Source organism: Puntigrus tetrazona, chromosome 9 (assembly GCF_018831695.1).
Source record: "Puntigrus tetrazona isolate hp1 chromosome 9, ASM1883169v1, whole genome shotgun sequence".
In the NCBI taxonomy this organism is placed as follows: Eukaryota; Metazoa; Chordata; class Actinopteri; order Cypriniformes; family Cyprinidae; genus Puntigrus; species Puntigrus tetrazona.
Window position 1 is genome coordinate 3,648,204 of NC_056707.1, and position 7,796 is coordinate 3,655,999.

The following is a 7,796-nucleotide window of genomic DNA, read 5'->3' on the forward strand; positions in this document are numbered from 1 at the left end:
TAAGGTTTTGTTAAAGTTGTTTTTCCAAGTTATTGCTATGTGCATTGGTTCCTTTACGCAGTATGAGGCTGAATGTATTATCGAATGAACTGTAAACGTCAGTGGAGTCTGGAGAAAGAAAACAGTGGAAGTTTTTTTTGGTTTATGTTGTTTAACAAATCTGATATAAACTGAGTCTTCAAAAATGAAAATGAGTCAAATTTGTTGGGATCGGACAAAATATGACTAAGCTACATTCATTTGAAGTCAAAAGTCGGAGATCGGTTCTGAAAAAAATGTTACATTGCAAAAACAAATGACTTGACAGCGTTGCATCTTTTCCTCCAGTTCTATTCTTTATAATAAGTACTATATTAATAATAACAATATAAGCGATTTATTTGATCTTTGTTATTATCAATACGATCTAATTAAAAAAATTAAAGTAGAAAATCCATAAATGAAGATAATTTTAGGTGGCTAATTACTATTCGGATCATACGCCGATTGCTAGATGAGGAACTAATTAACTCAATTTTGATATTTGTCACTTTGTTTTTGCTTTCCAGAGTTAGCTTGTGTGTATCCTGACTCATTCTGCCACCATGAACTATGACCTCTTTCTCTTTACTACAAGTTACAGCATAAAATAAAACACTGAAATAACATCAGAATACATGTTGAGAAACATTTTAAAGACTGAAATGTCATCACGTGAGAATCATGTTTTATGTAATCAGTCATTCAGTGTTTCCAGAATACGTCAGCTAAATAAACAGTGTCACATGATGTTACATTTTACCTCATGAAAGATGGGTAAAAATAAACTGGTTTATCAGCTTCTAGAAAATACAACTTCTAGAGAAACACTGTATAGTCGTTATTTTACTTAAACTGTTGTTTTTTCATTATTAAGTCTCTTTACAGTAGTTCTTTTAACAGCCACGAAGTGAAAGTTGTTGTCCAGAAATTTTTATTTTTATTATTTATTTATTTTCTTTTATAAATTTCATGATGTACTAGTGGAAACTGGGCATAATTTCTATAGTTTGAACATTAGTTATACATTAGAACATTAGAATATTTTTTCTGAGGGCTCCTCAATACCTGAGCTAAATGACTAATACAATAAAAAAAAAAATAGCAGGCAGAACTTTCTGTGTTTACTGAATGTAAATCTTTTCTCATTTTAAGCTGTGCGTGATTTACTTCCAGTAGGCTTGCATTGATTTTACACTGCCAAAGCGGGGCATCGTCAATCCAGGACGTTGAATTGTAGAGTAAAGTCGGAGGCAGTCGTGCAGACTATCAGCTCTTCCATCAGCAAGCCACACCGCTGACTGACGGCAGCGCACGGGGTTTCAGAAGCCAAAGAGACATCCTCCCCCGAATCAGAAGCTGTTTTGGAGTCTGTTAGTCCAGGCAACACCTTCACTGGGCTATTCTCGCTTTGCAGCAGCGATAGCAAATCACAGGAAGTGTACTGAGCTGCTAGGCATTTGTTTAGATGTGTGGCTTACTAATGACTTTAGGATGTCTGACGTCGCTGTGCAGAGGGGCAGATTGCTCTGTGGTGTCACCTAAAATGAATGACCTTCCTTGCATTACATCATCCTTTTATTATGGGCCGTGAAGTAGATGATAAGAAGACAGATGGATGAGTTAAGCCTGTCAGGGAAAGGATTGAGGAATGGGATGAATAAACACTTGTAGAACTGGACGATATGAAGGAATATACTGCACAGTTGTTGACATTTTGCTGAGTTTATGTGATTGTAGATGTATCCATGTTGTTGTTGGTTCTCAGTGTATCAGACTGAAGAAGCATATCAACATGGGTGTTATTCATATTAGCTGAGATATATGACAGATATATATATAGATATATATATATATATATATATATATATATATATATATACACTATCTTCTATATATATATATATATATATGTATAATTAATTCATATGTACTTTTCATATATACATATATATATATTCTAATTAATTCATATATGTGCTAATTATCATGTGTATGATGTGTGTGTGTGTATTAGATATTTTACAACGTAACTCATCATAGTTAAGTCCATGCTGTTTGGTTCATAATTTTTCTTTTATTACTAATTCTGAATTTTACATATATTATTAAGATAATATATATAATTTTTTTTAGAATATATTAAGATATTATTTAAATAGTATTTTGAATTCTCTTATATTTTATATATACTTTTCCCTTCAATATTTGTTTTGTTTTTTTTCTTTGTAATTTTCTTCTTATTCTTACTTCTTGCTTCTTCTTCTTCTTCTTTACTTCTTCTTGTATTACTATTCTTACTTTCTTCTTTACTTCTTTCTCTTGCCTTCTTCTTCTTGTACTTCTTGCACTTCTTCTTTATTCTTCTTCTTCTTCTTTCTTCTTTCTTCTTTATTTATTTCTTCTTCTAACTTCTGCTTCTCTTTCCTTTCTTCCTTTGCTTCTTGCTTCTTCTTTAACTTCTTCTTCTTCTTCTTCTTCTTCTTCATTAACATTCTCTTACGACTGGAGTTGTTTAATGGTTTAATTTAACTTGAATAATGAAGAAAACATGTTTAAAAAAATAAACAAGAATAATAAAATTTGTGTTATTTCTTACAAATCACAATTAACAATTTAATCAAATAAATGTGATAATGATACTAGAATGTGTTTGTTTTGTGTTACAACCAGTAACACTTCTAGTTGCCTTCAAGTTGAAAAGTCAGTGAAGTACAGCGTTCCCCCCAAAGCCTGTAGCCTACGCCTCTTATCACAGTGTGTCTCTGCTCCTAATTCTGTCGTCTTATTGTCTTCTGGCAGACAGAGACTCTGGATAAGGGCCACTTCCAGTGCCTGACATCAAACTCCACAGCAACCCTCTGCGTTCGGCGTCTACTGCAGTAATGCGGCACTGCGTGCTGGACTGGCAGCAGAAGGAGGCCGCGTTGGTTCTGGCCTCCCGCAACTCTGTGCAGGCGACTCAGACAGCGAGGAGGAGGAGGAGTACCGCGAACCCGCCCGTCAAACTGCCCAGGTCAGTCCACAACATCAATCGATAAAGTTCTGTCATTTCTTGATGCGCATATCCATGTTTTTCTTGTTTTTAAGCATGCTTGTTTTGATGGCTACAGAGGTGTACTATGCGAAAACCAACACTGCAGTATTTTTATATCTATTTTTTTAGATAATGGTAGCGTAAATGATCAGAATCGGATGAATTATCGAGTGCTTGGCTTCCTTGAGTGAATGCGATTATCTGATCTGTGAAGAATACATGTCCCCCTGCTTTTAGTTTCGTACCATTTTCTACACCTGATTTGACCATGTTGTTCTCAGCAGCTTGGTGCCGAGGGAAAGTTGTTGGAAGTAGCAGGGCTTAGAGTATGTTAGAAAAGGAAGCACGGGGCATCAGTCACATCTCTCCTGTCCAGTGCAGGTAGCAGTTTTAGAAGACTTTTAGATCGGTTTCTAGAGCTTTCTTGGAGTGCTGAGCGCTCATTTCTTTCATCTTTCTAGACCGCTTAATGCAGTGTAAATATTATTATTACTTTAATGGAAAAAGACTTTAAAATGGAATGGTAAAAACCTCTCAGTTGGTTTTATCTCACAGAACACATTATGTATAATTTTACAGTGCTGTTAAATGCAAAGGACAAGGCATCTAGCAGTTTTGCAGCTTACAAATCATTGATTAATATCTCTAGAATTCCTGCACGCGCTTTCTTATTTTCTTTTATTTGAATAAGCCAATTTCTGATGTCATTGTTACTTCAGCTGGCGCAAAAGAGTGCTTTGTAATGGACTTCGATTCTCATGTGACTTGGGCTTTCTTATCACCTGTAAGTATTATGGTGATTGCTAAAAAGTTACAAAATGTATTTTATTAAGCGCTTGATTCAACAGAAAATGCTAGTCGGATTTACTACATTTAAAATGTCTTATTCATTTTATTTAGTTAGTTAATTTATTGATTTATTTTATTGATAAAATTTACAGGAGTTTCAGTGAAGTTGTTTTGCATTTTACTGTATTTCTTTCTACCTGCCAAAAAACTGAGATTTCTTCTTTCTTCTTCTTTTGGCCCCAATGCGCAAGTTTTGAAACTAATATCATGTAGTGGATGGCAGAACATCACAGCCATATGTGGATAGGTGTCTGATTAATTCCCAATCTCCACTTCAAAGATCTTGCTCTGGAAGCTACTTACCTAGAAAGTAATGTGCTTTAGGGACAGGGAAGTGCTAGGAATGAGGGTAAAATGCCGAGGAATGGCTTCTGGTTGTGATTCCATTTAACGTTTCCTAGTTCCTGGTGCTTTAAGTGACAATGCTTTTAGCACTTTTAACTGCGCAAAAACATGGTTCTAAGCATATAGCAAACCACACGTTCTCCACTGGACAAAATTGTTTTTAAATCAGCACACAATTTTAACTGCAGGTTATTATAGCTAGTCAGAAATTATACCGATTTAAAGTCTCACAGAAAGCTCTGAAGTTGGGTTTGATGAAAAACTAAGACTCAATTTGATGGTTTGCAAAAAGTCAATGACCTAAGATCAGGTTCTAGACATGATATGCAGAGTGGTCTAGGGTTATATCCTCCTTAAATGATTATTATTTTTGATGTGTAAATTGCTTTGAGGTGTTATGATTCATTAGTGAAGATGCTTTTATATTTGTTCAAGGACAGGCGCTTTATTGATAGCTGTGCGCCTAGTATGTCATTTCTGAAGTCTGAACTTTGAGAGACATAGTTTGTTATCTCTTCTCGGATGTCCTGCGGATGCAGGCTGGAAATTCACGTTTCAGATGATGACCTTGAAAGATGAACCAGGTATCATTATAATAGTCCAAAGAGTCAGTGTCTTATAAACAAAGAGAGGAAGCACTTTCAGGGAGTTTCCTGAAAGAAACTTTCCAAAGATTCATTATTAAAATATCTCTGTTAATGATCAGCGGCTGTAATGAGAGTGGCGAGATTGCCTCATAGCAAGATCTGTATCTTAACTAACTATTTAGATAAAAGAGGCCTAGCCAAACTAACTTGCATGCCTATATGACCTGAATGTTCTGTGCATACGCAGCTCACATTTAAAGCCCAATAGGTGAAAGCTGCAACGCGCATTAAAGTCTGTTTGTATTAAGCAACACATTTGTTCCTCATTTTTTTATTCTTTTTCTCTGAAAGAAAGCCGTAATGTTCCTCGGCACAACTCTGTTGCTATGGTGGATAGATTTGTCCACACTCACTGATTTCAGACACGGCTTTTCTGTCGCATAGCGCTAGTTTTATACCTGAATAAGCCACATGATGATTTTTTTTGTTTCAAAGTGGAATAAGTATTAGTTGACTTGGTGTGCTTGGAGAATGAGAATGCAGAGCGTGATGAGAAGTTCTGAAGTAAAAAACAAAACAAATTATTTTATATGATTAATTTAATCAGTTATTGTTATCCTGCTGTGTAGATATTGGCCATTAGCGATGTGAATTTGGTAGACTCTCTGTGTTCCTCTGCTCCTGGGGATCATTGGTATTGGGCTTTGTGGAGGTTTGAGCTCATCAAAGAGACACCGTTTTCGCTTTTAAATGCCACTGCGCTTACAGAGCCTTCAGGCCCTTTTAGATTATGCTCCAGGGACAAACAACCCGAAAGCTCGGTAGGCCGAACCTCCAGACGTGCTGGGTGAGAGATACTCTCCCGCTTCACAAAAGCAAATGATTTAGCCTGTAGTAGTTTAATGGCGGCAAGCGCTGTTGGCCCTGCAGAGTCTCTCTTTCATCTTCTGCTGGAGACCACCGTGCGAAGCATGGTGGATGAAACGACCCACCCGGTCAGGCCCCTACTACTTTGTCCTGTGCCTGCCTCTTCCAGCCTGGTGGTGGCTGGGGAGACACTAACCCAAACTCACCAGGTCGTGTTCACCCATCCTCACCAACAGCGGCGATCCACGCGCGCAGACAACCATCCAGGTGAGTCCCAATGTTTTGAGATTGCATGTTTTGAGGAGATTCGACTTCTGACTCGACGCATCGATTACGCGAAGCTGCATCTGACGGCGTATGGTAGGTCAGCCAAGAAGCTGGAACCCAGCATGCTTCGCTGAAAATAACACGAAGTCAAGTTATTTGCTTATAATTTTACTAATATTTTTGTCATCGCATCAAGGTGTACAGGTTAGTTTTTACATTTGCGGTACTTGCGGATATATCCGATTTACAGACCTTTAAAATAATGGCTGCTGTCCACAGAAGCATTGCAAACCAGGATATATTTTTATAAAACTAAGATCATGCCTTCATGCGAAAGAAGGAATGTCCTGGTACACTCAGGGAATTTTTGGATGAACTATTCCTTTAATTAGAAGTAGGCTAACAGCGCCCACTGCTATATTAGAACCCTTTGGGCATTAGGGACTGGGGAATCTGGGTTGCTGCATGTGTTTACTCTCTCATACACTGAACGCGTCATTTTCCGTACTTTGGCACCGCAGATTAAAAACAATGCAATCCAAGACAGTCAAACTAATCATCTTTCAGACAAAACTTTGCTTTGAGAAGTCGCCACATTGATGATATGATCTAATCCGCTAGCACCGTGAGCATATGTGAGTTAATGCATTCCACCGATCAGTGAGGCATAGTTTTACAAAACGGGCCAATAGCGATTTTTTTATTTGAAAGCCTATATCCCTTTGATTCGATATCAGTCAAACCAATATCGCAGATCCCTACTTTTACCGATATAACTTCAGTTATTTTAGAAGGATTTTTTTACCGCTTGGTGGATTTCTTGTTCGTTAAGTGAGTTTTTTTATTTTTTTAAAGCGCGCACAAAGCCGCTGTTCATCTGTAGTCAGGATGACAGCACATTACCGCTTGTCTCTGTCTTGCAAGATATAGCGAACGCAACTGCATGAGGAGGTCAACAAATTAATTGGTCTGAAAATGTCAAATCCCTCCGAGTTCTCATCTTTATTTATGTTACTCTTATGGCATAAAGTCCTCGGCCAATGATACACCTCAGTCTCACCACTCGTGCTACTGATACAGAGCTGTCGCTTTTTTTGTATATTTAAATTGTTTTTTTTTCAATTCTGTCCCAGTATCACACACTGACTTAGACACCAGAGAAACTGGAAATCCAGAGTTCAATTTGTTGTTACCATAGGTAACTACAAACCTAATTGGAGTATTAGTAACTTGTAATAGTTCGTGTAAAGTGGTGATATCTGAGCCGGGCGTCTACCGTGCCCAACTCGAAGAGGTTCGAATGGAAACTGAAGCGCGTGCAAATGTTGGCGTGAATGTCCAGATCAAGTGTTTTGCAGGAAGCTGGGATGGGCCATTTTTAAAGCTTATTTGTGATATAATAGATTTCTGTCTATATATGTATTTGATTTTAAATGGCATAGCGGTTATATATTTGTTTTGGTTTTGAATAAACCAAGCAGCCATATTACAATGAAAATATATTTTAAATGAATGCAGGCGTGTTTTCTACTTTGTTACTACAAATGAGAAGCAGGATGGCGTGTTTAATTATGACATAAATGTAGTGTCGCGTGGTGATAAACCTCAATATTTAATAGTTTTCTATGTAAAAAGGCAGCAGGGATGTCCGTGAGCAATCAAGCTGAATCATGGTTGAATCGATTTATTGAAGTAGGCCTAATTAGATAGCTGGCAGTATTAGAGTCAAAGTTAAAGAACAGAAGGGTACTTCGTCCACTCTGCTAGTGCCATAAAACTAAATGTCATTATTGACTAAAAAGAGTCATCTGAAGCAATAACATTGA